Raw genomic sequence first — 14,960 nt, forward strand, 5'->3', positions numbered from 1 at the left:
CCTTTGAGAAGTTACTTAACCTCTCTGTGCATCTGATTTTTCAACTGTAAAATTGCCATATTTCCCTTGTAGGCTAGTGAGAATTAAATTACTTAATTAATATAACATACTTGGAACAGTGCATAGCACATACTAAGCACTCAATAAAAGATTCAGTTCCATTTCTGATTCTGCCTTGATGCAAACATTTAGCCAGAAAAAAATGAGTGATTCTCTGGTTATTATTCAATTATTCATAAATTGCTTTAAGAAGCAGGCTCTGATATTTCTTCTGGAACCATCCCCCAAAATAACCTGAGATTTTCTAGAATGGCATCAGCTGCTGAGAATACAGGGAGCCTGTGTATTGGGAAAGAGTATGCTGTTTGCCTTGCACCACATGATTGTGTTTAAAGACCATTTTTATTAGGACCAGAATGATGTCAGTGAAATTAAAGGAGCACAGATCCAACATCACCTTAACAAAAAGAAAAAAAGCGAAAACTATACACAAACACAAAATGCAAACACACGCCCAAATGCAGAGGCAAAAAATAAAACCTTTCCCCTTTCCTCTTTTCTCAGCTTTCTCCATAAGCTGAACTCAACTCAGACAAAGGAGAGAACCACTCTATGTAAAATGATGATCTCCATGGCTGCTTCCAACAGAATGCCCTCATTTTTCTAGAATCCAAATGCTAGCTTAGCCAAGCCACAGTCTGCTCCCGAAGAAGGACTGCTGCAGCCCGAGGTCTCAGGAGGTCAGCAGTGGGCTCAGGTTCACTTGGGCTTGTGCTGTGCTCCTGTAGCCTCCCTCCCATCCCCCAGCCTGGGCAAACCTTGGCAGGCTCCAGGTTGCAAGCCTGTGCCTCCCCACTGATGTGGAAATCATTGGACTCAGTGGTGGTTTAAGTGTGTTGTTGCTGCTTTCATCAAAGCATCGTGCTCCCACCTCATGCTAAGTAAAGCAGCTGGTGAATGTTATGTCATGAGCTGCAGATGGATTGGTGGTGGCAGGCCCAGAGCTCACCACATTGACTTAAACAGGTGTTTGATTCTGCATTTTCCAGGTGGCCAGAAGGAACCTGATTATTCGGTGAGAGCAGAAGCCATGTGGGAGAGGAATAGCTCCCTAGCATTGGCAAGGCAACTAGCCAGCTACTTGGCTTTAATTTGTCTGTTCACCAGACATGGCCTTAAAGCCAGAACATTTCCTTTTGGGGCCCGTGCTTACTTTGAATTTTAGTGGACAGTAAGGGGATTCTGCTCCCAGCTCATACTTTTTTGATTGAGTGTGGTCTTTTGATCTGGTGTGGGTTATACCCAGGTCACTAGAACCAGTGGCCACTGCTGTTTGCAGTCAGGGTATCTTTGCTGCACCAGCCCAGCTACCAGGTACAGCATGAGAACCTGAAGTGGCTTAATAGTGGTGTATTTCTCCACAACCACATATCCACCTTCATGAACAGAGGGCAGTGTGAGGGATTCTTTCAAGTCACTGGGAATGACAGACATCATCAACAGCCAGGAAATCACAAATAAAACAGCTACCTCTCAGGAGGCAAAAATCAAGAAAGCATCAAAGCAGCTTTGTGTAGCAAGAAGATCCACAAGTGAGTTTTCCATACAATCCAGAGCAAAGAACACTGAAAGTCCCTATCTGTTGGAGCTTTTCATGAAATGAGCCTTGATGCCAATGCAAGGTACAATGATGTTTCTAAAATGAACCCAAGAAACCCAGAAGACTTTAACAGGAAAAAAAACTGAAGGGAAAATAGCACCATACTAAGAGGATAAAGCACACAATGTAGAAATCAAGACTAGAATTAACACCAGCAAGGACTTCTCGAGAGAACACAAAGGAGAAAAAGCAAGCTGGTACACTTCCCTTGTAGCCCGGAGCAAACAAATCCCCGAAGAAGCCCTGCGAATAAACAGGGCACTCTAAAATGAGCTACAAGGAGGGCGGTGGAACCATTTCTCAACAGTCTTGGAGTGAATTGAGTAAATCTGTCACAGCTTATAGCTGGGGGAAAAGAAAGTGGGAAGGGCCCTCATCATGGGGCCACCTGCCCCAGAGCTGGCACTGCGGGGCTGCTGCTCCTTGGCTCCTGTGACCCTGCACACTCCAGGGGGCAGGAAGGCAGCTGTCAGCTTTCACATGGCACTAGCTCCTGGCAAGCAAGCAAGTCCGGCAGCAGCCAAACCCTTGTCATATTCCAATCAGCCCCATAATGGTGGAGCCTCCACCGACTGGTGGCAGGCCACAGGAGTGTGGGAGCTCATCTGCCTCCCACATCTGACCCCCTAAACCATACTGCTTCCCCTCCTGAAAGCCTGAAGTGGCCTGTATAGGGAATTTCTTGTACGGAGTCCCTGTATACAAACAAGTAACAGACATCACAAGGATCATGGATGGGTGTCTTCCCATGATGGTTTACTTATAATTTACCTTCTAAACTGTTCTAAAAGACAGTAAAGAATAATAAAGGCATATATACACATGTGTGTCCATATTTTAGTCTGGATAAAATGGTTTCTAACCTTCGCACTTTTGAAATTTGGGGTCATGGAAGGGCTGCCCTGTGCACTGTAAGGTGCTTAGCAGTGTCCACTAGGTGCCAGCAGCACCCCCACCCCCCATTGTGACAACAGAAACATCTTCAGACATTAGCTAGATTATAATAAGTATATAATATAGATATGTCTATTCATGTGTATAATCAAAAATTATAGAGAGAAATGGAGAGTCTAATGTTCTTAGAAACTGAACATTACATTTAGTCTGGCAAGTTCTGAATGATGGAAGCCAGGGTAGGCAGTAGCTTTGCTGTAAAAGTCCTGGCATGGTTAAAATTTACTGAGGGCATCCCAAGGCCTCAAAACTGGGCCCAGGCTGAGTGCAGTTTCGTGCATGAACTCATTTGATCCTTATTATTATCTCTACTTCATGGTGGGAAAAATGAGGCTGACAGAGGTTAACTAGCTTTCCTAAGGCTGTACAGCTAAAAGGCAAGAGAACCAGAATATGACCAGTGGGGTGACTCTCAGCCATTAGAATTGTGCCCCACTCCCCAACACAATAGCCACGAACCACGTGCGGCCACTGAGCACTTGGAATGTGACTGGTTGGAACGAAGATGTGCCATGAATGTAAAATATGCTTCTGATTTCCAAGACCTGGTTTAAGAAAAATAATGTAAAAAGGTTTCATTAATGTCTTATGTTGAATAAATGTTGAAATGATATTTTGGTGTATTAGATTAAATGAAATATATCATTGAAAATAATTTTATCTAACTCTTTTTATGATTTTAATGTGTCTAGTAAATATGTTTAAGATCTGGTGCAGTGGCTCATACCTGCAACCCCAGCACTTGGTGAGGCCGAGGCAGAGAGATTGCTTGAAACAAGGAGATTGAGATTAACCTGGGCAACACAGTAAGACCCAAAATATTAAAAAGTAATTAGCTGAGTGTGGTAGTACATGCTTGTAGTCCCAGCTACTCAGAGGGCTGAAGGTGGAAGATTCCTTGAGTCCAGAGGTTAGAGGCTACACTGACCAATGCACTCAAGCCTGGGTGACAAAATAAGACCTTGTTTCTAAACAAATGAAAAATACAAATTTTCAGAATACATATGTGATTTGCATTAAATGTGCTAGATAACATAATAATATCTCCCCTTGCATCATTTTAAAGAAAGGCTACAAAGAAAAACCATGTACTGTGGGCCAGGAGAGAGATACCCTTAGCAAGGAAACCAGTATCATCATCTTATACACAATAAAAATCAGATAAATATTTTGGGGAATTAAGTTATGTGGAAAGTTCGTAAAGGGCCAAGTGAATTCAAAATTAAACTTTTCAAAGTATTTATATTCAAATTCATATGTTAATCAACACAATTATTCTCTTCAATGGCATCATGATTGGTTGGTCCCAGGCTCAGCCCTGAGTGGACCTGCAGCTGTGATAGCTTAGGCATCCCCTTCTGTCCCTCTTCCTGATAACTACTTGTTTGCCACCTATGCCTCATTTCTGTGCATTTTAGTTGGTTCAAGGCAAAGGACGATTTCCAATCATCTTACGGTTCCAGATACTGGCCTTTCCTGAAAGCTTTACTTGATTTTTTTTTTTTAATTTTATTTCACACAAGCTTGTCATCCAGAATGCTTCTCCAGGTGCTTTCTGGCTGTCTGTTTAACCCACAGAGTCCCTTGTGCCTCCACCCCTTATCTAGAGATATATTCTCCATCAAATTCTCACCTCCCTTCAAGGCCAGCCACACGCTCAACAGGTCTCATGCGGGTGGCCTGGGGGCCTGAGTCCATTTTCTCACCTCCTACCCATGTGACCATGGGCTGGATCTGAGAAATGCACTTGATAATATTACAAACCTGGTAGGGTTGTTGTGAGGATTAATAATTAACCCATGTACAACACTTGGAATACTGCCTGGAGCATGCTAAGTGCTCTGTAAACTTTAGCCACTGACATTTTCAGTTGTCTTTGGATTTAACAAAAGGGAATAAATCTTGTACATGAGGATATTATTGCTTCCATCTGACCCAGGTGCCTGTGCCCATCCTTCCTCTCAACAATTGGAGAGCTCAATTGCAGACACTTGAGCTTGGTGGCAGAGAGCAGGAGGTACCACCAGAGATGGAGCAGGTGGCACAGCAGTGACAGAACAGCAGCAGGAAGAAAGCTGCTTCTATTACGTTGTTATTAAGGCTGATGAACAACTCTGATCATCAAACAGTTGAAAATTATGGGATTCAGGACCAAAGCCAAGGGATTTGTTTCAAATAGGTAAATCCCCACAAGAGGAAGTCTCTAAAGTAGTCTCCAGGAGAGCACACCCAGAAGGTGCATGCAACAGGCAAAGGGCTTTGTTTGAAAGGCCTGGGGGGCTGGGAGCAGGAGGGGGTGGGTGCTACACTCCATTCCAGCTTGGTGCTGAGCCTTACAAGATAGAACAAAAGTAGGCAACAAGCTAGAGACCCAAGGAATGGCAAAGCACCCCCTACTTCAGTCAATAATTGGAGATGGATGAAGGTACCTGCTAAATAACCTCACTTTGCAACTTTTATGCAAAGGTTTGACAAATGACACCAGTGAAAGGTACAAGAAAGTGATTAAAACCAGCCCTTGCAAGAAGGCAGAGATAACTATCTTGGTGTTTGAGTCTCCTCTAGTTCCCCCACCCAACCCCCTCACCCCATCACTGCCTTGAGTTTTACGGAGGTTTAATATACTTTTTTTTTTTTTAATCTGGTTCTTCTTTCCTCTTTCCTCTCTTTACCCCCTCTCTGATAATTGAGCTTGTTTTTTGGGATCATTTTATCCAGTAGACTTTGTTCATTTAATGAGCCAAAATGTGCATTAACTTACTGTCCAGGCAGGAATTTTTGGCGCATAAGAATTTTCCCCCAAATCCTTACAAAAACCCTTTCCTGTTGAGGAAAATCAGTGGGGGCACCTACTAAAACCAGATTCTTGGGCTTCAGAGAAGACATTCTGAATCAGATTTTCTCTGGAAGAGGGCAGTATCTGTATGACCAGGTGAATCTTATCATCAGAAAAGCCAGTGCAACTGCCAGGCTTTCTCCTGCCACTTGCCTGGCTAGTGGTTGCAGTGCAGGGTACGGAGGGTCAGTATTAGTTCTTTCATGGTTATGCTTTGCCCCTTGCTTGGCTGAATGCTTCATCAAAGCATTGATGATTCAGGTGGTGATCCATTACAGGGACCAACTCCAACAAAAGCAAAATCACAGGGCCCCAGAAACTCTCACATGCTAATGTCTGAAGCTAACTAATGTCTGAAGCTAACCGAACTGGGCCAGATCAGAGCAACTGTAGCCACACAGGGCTCTGTCCCCAGAGGCCCTGGATATGGTGAGAAATGTCAGAAGGCATTAGTGATGTCAAGAAAATGAATTATACTCGGAAATAGCAATCCTCAATTTGGTCTTAATCTCCCCCTGCATTACTCAGAGCTACGGGGAAGTGTCACCATGCCTGCTGGTAAAGATGACAGTCTACAGTTCCTTCCACCACACTCATTGGCAGAAAAATAATTCACTCAAGCCCCATTTTTTAGCATGTCTCAACCAGCTTCCTGGTGGAAGAAAGACATGGATATAGGATGCACATAAGCACCTCAAGAAAATGCACTTAAGAATCTAGGCCTAAAATAACAAATGATTTGACTCTAAATAAATGTGCAAAATGTCAGAAATCAAGTCCCTTCCTGCTTACCCTGAGTAAAAGAAAATATAGGCTAACCTTAATAACCCTTTTTTTCCAGTCGGTGGGTCTTTGAAAACCATCACTGCACTCTGACGCTATGTTTATTACTTTTATATAATAAAAGTAATACACTATTTCTATCATTAATAAATTAGTAATTTATTATTAATAAATGACTGCTATTATTATGTTTATTACTTCCTGCATAAACATGATGGATGATTCTAGGACAAGATATAGCCAGGTTTAGCATGCAATTTGTTAACATTGCTCTTAAAAATAAATAACAAAGTGACTCTTACAAGCTCTATCTTTCTTGTTTCCAACCAATTCCACATTCTTTACATATGCTGTATTAAACAAAAAAATAGTTATTATTGTATAAAATTCATGCCTGATAAACCCATGTGGGGAGAGGCAGGAGGAACAAGGGGGCCCTCTTTCAGGGTGGCATATGGAAAATGATGGGGTCATTAAGGCATGAAGACTAAGGACCTGTGAGGTAGGATTCTCTATAGCCCCCCCATGACTGCAACTCTTTGTGGTGCTTGTGCATGATAGCATGAAGAATGATGGAAAAGTAATACTTCTGAACCCTACAAGGCAGGCCAAACTCATTTAAAATGACAGCTGTCATTAATACAGATGTTTATTGACTTGATGGGGGAAGGGAATAATACTAAGTGTTGGGTTGGGGGCAGAATGACCTAGAATATCTAACAATAGCAATATATAGACCCTGGCACTACTCTATGCACAAAAGGACAGCCATGACGTGCATCACGATGAGAGTCACAAACGATCACCCAAAGAAATCCAAAGAAGAAAAGCTCCAAGGCAGAAAAAAAAAAAAAAAAAAAAAGAGCTTGGTGCTACCTGTCTAGTTTATGACCTTTTCCCTTTTTTTTTCTTTTTTTTCTCAACTGTCCTTCAAGGGGGCTGAAAACCAATTTTCATGCTATGGCTCTAAATATCAGTTTATCCCTCTGACAGGGTTCTGAGCATGCCCAGTAAGAATGATTTAACACTGTGCTGATGACTTGCAACAGAAGAGCGTCATGTGAAAAGGTAGTCTGCCACAGCTAATGGGCTCTTGTTTCAAAGGGATGCTGTGTGTACATTACCAGTGTATGGTGAAGGTGCAGAAAGGCCCAGGCAGCCATTAGGAATGGAGTGTTGTTGATGATGAAAAGGCACTTTGCCGGTGAGGGAATGGTGGGAGAGAGAAGGCTTATCTGTCTTTTTGATTAGAAATGCATGCTTCCTTTCATCATCTGAGCTGAAAAATTGGCTTCTGCTCTTGGTTTATGAAACCATTTTTCTTTTTCTTTTCTTCCCAGGTTTGCAAACTGCTTAATAAATTAGTTACTGTGAGGTGCACGGGGGCCACAATAACATTAGAGGCTTTTCCCAAATGCATCCTTAATATTTTATAAGTATTTAAATAGATTTATTCAATTTGAGCTGCCTGATTTATTAAAGCTGGCATTCTGGCACAAAAAGGGGGTTCTATGCAGATTAAAGCTGATCAAAAGAAAGAGGCATTTCCAATTCATATGAAGTTTTTGAGGAATTAGAGCAAAACTTTGGGTACAACTAATTGACCAAACAGGGAAAAAAAAATCTGAAAGCATAGAAGCTTGAAATGGGAGCATCAAGTCCTTGGTCACACAGGTATCTGAAAAACTCATTTTCATTCATTCATTGATTCAGTCAGCATTTCAGAGACTGCTGGGGATTGTGCAAGCTACTAGTGCCTTTCTGCTGTTTTGTTGAGCCGGCCTAAAAAGATAATAGGACCAAAACTTAAGTGTCTAGTTAGCTCTCAACCCATGAAAGACAACAACAGAAGTTAGATAATCTTATCTAAGTTTTCATTCTGAATTGCAAATAAAAGAGTAATCGCCAGTCTAATAGGAAGGGGCAAGAATTTTGGTTCCAGAAGGTCGTTCTTATCTCCAGAGAGTGACTGAGTCCACAAACAGTTCCAAGGAGGTGACTCCTATGTCAGCAGTTCTGGAGATGCTAAACAGACCAGTCATGCCTTGAGGATCCATGAGACCCTGTGCTGGGACGACAGCTTCTAAAGACCGCCCTGAGCTACTAATCATTTGGACAGAGCTTCAAAAAGTCAGATTCCAGATTCCAGTGGCATCAGGTGCTCAGAAAGAATCCTTTGCCATGTGTCCAGGCAATCTGTGAGAAGCTAAATTCTATTCTACTGGATTAAAAAAAGTGAACTTGAAGATTTAGAACAGGTCATGAAAGCATCAGAGAAAGTAGTTGGAATTAACAAGAACATAAATCACCTTCTCGAAATATATTTTTTCTTATTTGCTGGATTTCTACATGCATTATATTTGTCAAGTATTAAATCTAAATAGACATCTAATCCTAAAGAGGATGAAATATGTTTGAAAGTATACAATAATAAATGTCATACAACATAATAGATAATGCCCCCAGTAATACTTTACAGAGTATATGAACAATTAAGGTAATTATCAATACCAACTATTTTATAGAAATGTGCTACCAAAAAAAAATTATACTAGAGTCTCAGTGATAAGAAAGCAGCAGCCATCATGGCAGTCTTTGTAAGGCCTTACCTTTTCTCTTCTCCACTAATAACTGTTTGACTAAGAGAGCTGAAAATTATACCATTTGTGTTAGAATCAAATACAAATGGAATAATTGTCCCTTTTCTAATCAAAACACATTTATGGATTGAAATACCACATGGGGCAATTTTCAGTTAATCATGATGTTAATAAATATGACTCTAAGCTCATAAACAAACATTCTTTTGGCTAATATAAGAAATTATCGTCAAGCTTGATCAGACATGTAACAAAAACTGAACTTTGCAGAAAGTCAGCAAATTAACCATCTGAAAATAGAAATGGGCATCAGCAGTAATAAAAGATTAGATTTAGCTAAAATGCTTAGACAAATCAGGCATTGGCATTAGGAAATATTTAAAGCTGGCTTTGCTGAAAATGGAAAATATTAAGTATTATGAGAGTATTAGCTTCTCTAAAGAGCAAAAACTAGATGATTGATGATTAGAAATTTTAAAAACTAGAAAATCAGGTTTATCAAAACCAAAATTACCCAGAGCCTAAATTATATCAGAGCCACTTAACAAATGTTATTTTCAAGTGATATAGAAATATTTAGTACTCATTCTATTTCCATTACTCGTTGTGAATCAACTTGAGATTCCCTCCCTTAGCCTTGCCTAAATGTAAAATATGTATTTATTTTGGTTACAAAATATCTAAATGGCTATAAAAGTATTACAATCATCTGCAAGACCAGGGCTAGATCAGATCTGCAGAGGTGCTAAACACAGAAACGCTTAAGGCACCACCTTTCCCTCCTGCTGTGCATTTAAAACAAGAACGCTAATCTTAAATCACAAACTAATATGTGTGCTACAACTAAAGTATCTTCTTTCAGATTTACTCATTTTGGAGTGAGTAGGATAACTACCACTTGCTTTCTGGGTACCCTAAGAGAAGTCTGCTCTTTGGCGACTCCAAACTTTGAAAAAAAAATGCCTTAAAATGAAATAAGTATAAGTTAATAACATCATCCAGTCTTTAAGAAGGAGAATATTTCGTCTGTTTTTGTTTTTGTTCGTTTTGTTTTGTTATTTCGTCTGTAGGTCAATCCGTAAATATCTACATCCCAATGCAACCTGGTGAAGTACAAGTGTAAGATCATACTCTAATTTAAGCATCTAGGAAACACAAGCTTTCATCTGAAGAATTGCAATAACAAATGCGAAAATCCAGCGCTTCCTTTGGATTGTTTAGGTAACTGCCATTCTTCCCCATTTCTACTGAAAATATACACCTAAGTCTAGAAAAGAAGAAATTTTGAATAACAAAGCACTGTGTTCAGACTCAGGGGGCCACTTTTTGTTATGTACAGGACTTTTTTATGATCTACTTTCTACTTTTCTAAAACTCCATTCAATCAATAAATATGTCTAGTAAAAGTAATAATCGTTTCTATTTATGCGACACTAAATACTCATCAGGCTCGGTTATTTATGTTGTCTTAACTTGTTAAACTCTTCCAACTATTCAGTACAGTAGGTACTATTTTTAATTCTCATTTTCTAAGTGAAAAAACTGAAGTTTAGCGAGCCTAATAAACTTATCCTGGTTAATGGTATAGCTGGGATTTAAACCTAGAAAGATTTCAGAACTGCTGGCAAGGACTAGTGAAAGCAAACGTACTCTGGGTGTTCTGAATTGCTTACTTTAAGATAGTCTGTGTAAGCCAACATTGCAAAATGTTCTCGTTCTACGTTGTGTAAGAAAAAATAACTACTTTTGTTAAAAAATAGAATTTCTCTTTCTAGCTTTAAGTTCACAGCTTGTTGTTTCATTTTCTCTATGATCAAGGAAATAGAGTAAAAGAAGTACTTATTATGCTGCATGCAGGTCCTTGCCTGAATCTACTTGCCCTTCTTCCTTACTGAAAACCAGACTAAACATTTCTGAATGTCTACATTTTAAAATTTCCAGCAGTAATGAATCGACTGTACTTGGGTTACTCTAACCAGATCCCCTTGCTGTTAGCAGGTCTCACCTTCTACTGACATAATTGCACCACCACACTCAAGGCCTTTCTGGGCCTATCCTTGGATTGTCCAATGTAATTAAATTCCACGTAAAGCACTGACTATTCTGAAAATTGTTGTTGGAAGACCAGCAATAAGGCAATGAACTCCCAAAGCATCATATCTTAAAGGAACCTATAAATGAAATAGGTCAAGGATGAGGCACGTAAGTGGCTGGGAAAAAAAAAAAAAATCTCCATTTAGTTTACACAACTTCAGCTTCTCTGTCTGTACAGATTCCATATAAGGAATAGCAACTTTTCAAGCCAGCAGGCCTGGACATATTTCTTGGCCTTATAACTCACAGTTCTAGACATTCCAAGGTAGAGGGTCATTCAAACAGAGTTGTAATTTCTTGTGTATATTTATTTCCAAAGTATCTAATGCATAGTTTCCCAATGAAATCATAGATGGAGGATAGGGGAATGCTAACTGGGTTATTCTTCAAGCAGGCCTACAAGAGGCAGTCTAAAAGAACTGCTCTGAGCTTATCAAGCAGAAGTGCCAGATGAGAGCTGGACCACCGCAGCAGGAGCTCTCACCACTGTGCAGTTCACCTGAGCTCCAGCTTTGTCTGGGAGGTGATATAAGAAGAGAAGAAGGAGAAAAGACATTCATGAGATTTAAGGAGTAAGTCCCCCTATTGTCACTAGTAGAGTGACATGCATAACACGCAAACCAGGTTGATAGGTTAGTGTCATAGAGTCCAACAAGAATGTGCTGGGAGGTCAATGATCAGTATTCAAATACCTCCTCCAAATCCCAACCACTTACCAGCAGAGCAGCCCTGAGCACACCACTGACACCTTAGTGGTTGGATTGCCCTGTTTGTGAAAGAGGTTGGACAGAGAAAGATGGCAGCACATTCTCTTTGGATCTGACAGTCACCAAAAATTAGAAGTCAAATCTTTCATATTTGAGTTTTTTGTACTTACAAAGTGAACAAATAGTATATTTAATTTTACATCTTTAGGTGAAAATTCGAAAGGCAGGATAAATAATAAAATGAGGACAGTTTTTAAAAAGATCTAGGGCTGATTGTTATTTACTTTAAGATAATGAGAATAGTTTAATCAAAAGTATTTCTTAAACTTTATTATAAATACTGAATTATCTGAGAAAAAATTTAAGTTACCCTCTAGTCATTCAACAAATATTTTTTGTTATCTGTTCATTCATTCGGGTTTTACCAAACAGATGCACTACTTGGTATTTGGGATATATATCCATGAATAAAAGAGATGGATCCAGGCCTTCCTGGATTACATTCTTCTGGGGAGGGGTGGGGGACTTAATAAACAATAAAGATAATAAATGAAAACGTTTTTCTATAAGCTAAAACATGTCATGTGCTAAGGAAAAAAGAGAAAATTTAGTAGGCTAAGGAAGTTAAGAGTTAGGAAGCTGGAGTTGGGGAGTAAGGTGGCTTGTTCTCTTAAATAAAGTGATGAGGGGCCAGGCACGATGGCTCATGCCTATAATCTCATCACTTTGGGAGGCCGAGGCTCGCAGCTCCCTTGAGATCAGGAGTTCAAGACCAACCTGGGCAATACAGTGAAACCCCATCTCTACAAAAAAATACAAAAATTAGCAGGGCGTGGTGATGTGCGCCTGTGGTTCTGGGTACGCAGGAGGCTGAGGTAGGAGGATGGCTTGAGCCCAACAGGTTGAGGTTGCAGTAAGCCAAGATCATGCCACTACAGTTCAGCCTGAGCAACAAAGAAAGACCCTATATCAAATAAAATAAAATAAAATAAAATAAAATAAAATAAAGTGGTGACAGTAAACCTCATTGAGAAGATGACTGACATTTCAGCTAAGATTTCTAGGGGTGAAGATGTGAGCTATGCAGCATCTGGAGAGGAGCAGTATGGGTGTTTAAAGAAAAGCAGATAACCTCTAAGAACTGTGGCTCTTTGCCCAAGGAACATGAAAGGCCATCACAGGAATTTTCCCAGAGGAGGGTTGTAACCTGTTGCTAAATTCAGAAGTTGTACTAAAATCCATAAAGATTTTCATTATATGTTTATTAATGTATTTATTGTGTTGCTAAGTGAACTCCCAGATAATTGGGAGTACATATATGTACTCAATATTATAGTTATGTACACATATGTACCTAGTATTATAGCTACAATATATTCATATTATAACTATGCATTAAGTAAATCAATGTAACTTTACAGTTAAAATAAGTATGTATATAAGTACAGTCTCTTATTCTAACTAATGCTACCAAACCACCATCAGGCACTGAGTGTTGGTGGTCTAGTTGGGAGAATGGAAAAGTGTTGCTCTACCTAAATGTATTCACCCATTAACTATGAAGCCCGACTCAAGCATTTGTAGAATTGAATTCTACTGGCATTTATTAAGTGCTCACTTCTGTGCCAGAAAATGTGTAAGGCAAAACTGGGAATGAGAAGACCATAGTGGGGGAGGATATAAAGCACAGAGTTTGGTCACTTAATCTTAACCAAATTCACCTTCTCGTTTTCAAAATAAATGAGAATATTTTCTATTTCTCAAAGTTTTGGAGGGGATTAAACCAGATAATGCATCATTTACCATCATTAACCAGATAATACATCATTACCTAAACCAGATAATGCATCATTAAACCAGATAATGCATCATGTTGGTCACATGTTTTGTAGTCACATAGCAAACACTGCTTATTTCTCACCTGAATTAATTAAGGATGTTACTATTTTAAAATTAGCTAAGATGAAGCCAAGAGGGAATACCTTAAATATTTTAAAATTCTATTTTGCTGATATAAAGAAAATGTGGTACATGTACCTAATGGAATACTATTCAGTCATAAAAATATGAGATCCTGTCATTTGCAATAACATAAATGAAATTGGAGGTCATTATGTTAAGTGAAATAAGCCAGGCACGGAAAGACAAACTTCACATGGTCTCACTCATTTGTGGGAGCTAAAATGTAAAACAATTGAACTCTTGGAGACAGAGAGTAAAATGATGGTTACCAGAGGCAGCAAAGGGCAGTGGGGGGTTGGGAAATGGGGGGAAGTGTGGACGGTTAATGGGTACAAAAATATAGTTAGAAAGAGTGACTAAGATCTAGCGTTCGGCAGCACAATAAGGCAACTATAGCTAACAAAATTTTATTGTGAATTTCACAATAAAAGAATGAAACTGGAACATTCATAGCATAAAGAAAGAACAAATGCTTGAGGTGATGGATACCTCGTGTACTTGTGGGATTCTTACTCATTGTAAACATCTTATTTATCTCATAAATACATACATCTACAATGTAGCCCCAAATTAAAAATTTTAAAAACAAAACAAAACAAAAATAATCTGGCACTTGAAAGCTCAGTTTCAGCCACTCAGTTTTTGCTGCTACATTGATAAAATTACTTAACCTGCTGAAGGTTAAATGCCAGTGCCTGGCATGTATGGAAAAAGCTTAGAAATGACAATAGCTATTGCTCTTTGACTGCTTTGTTCCAGGAACTGCTCTAAGAGCTTTATTTTGTATGAACTCATTCAATAACCAAAGTCCCTACAAGGGGGAACTTGTTATCTCCCCATTTTACAGATAAAAAACTCAGTCACAGAAATGTTAAGTGATTTTCCCACAATCACAACACAGTAGTTCTAGAACCTATACTCTTAATTATTTAGTTAATAAATTACTTAATTACTTCTTCACCTTCTCTTTTCCCTCTCCTTTTTCTCTTTCTTCTCCTTCCCTTCCTGCCCCTCTTCTTCCTCCATATCTCCATATTTTCCCTCTTATTTCCTTCCCTCTTCTTTTATTTTTTCTTTTGGTGAAACTTGAAATAGGGGTTGGGGTATGGTAAGTTTGGGACTGGGATGTATGACCTGAGACGGCCACTTGCAAAGTCATGAATTAAGAACATTTTCCCTTTGACTATCTGACTCTCTTCCTCAGTTTTCGATGCTCTTACGTGTCCCGATGCCCCAGCAAATGCTACATTTCTTATTGGCAGAGACTTGCTCTCATCTCTACAAACTGTTAATTATATCTATCTGAGATACTCTCAAAAGCCAAGGCATTAAACAGGTGGGATTTGAGATGGAAAACAATCTAG

This window comes from Sapajus apella, unplaced genomic scaffold (assembly GCF_009761245.1).
Source record: "Sapajus apella isolate SASKATOON/1434 unplaced genomic scaffold, GSC_monkey_1.0 scaffold26, whole genome shotgun sequence".
NCBI classification, from domain to species: domain Eukaryota; kingdom Metazoa; phylum Chordata; class Mammalia; order Primates; family Cebidae; genus Sapajus; species Sapajus apella.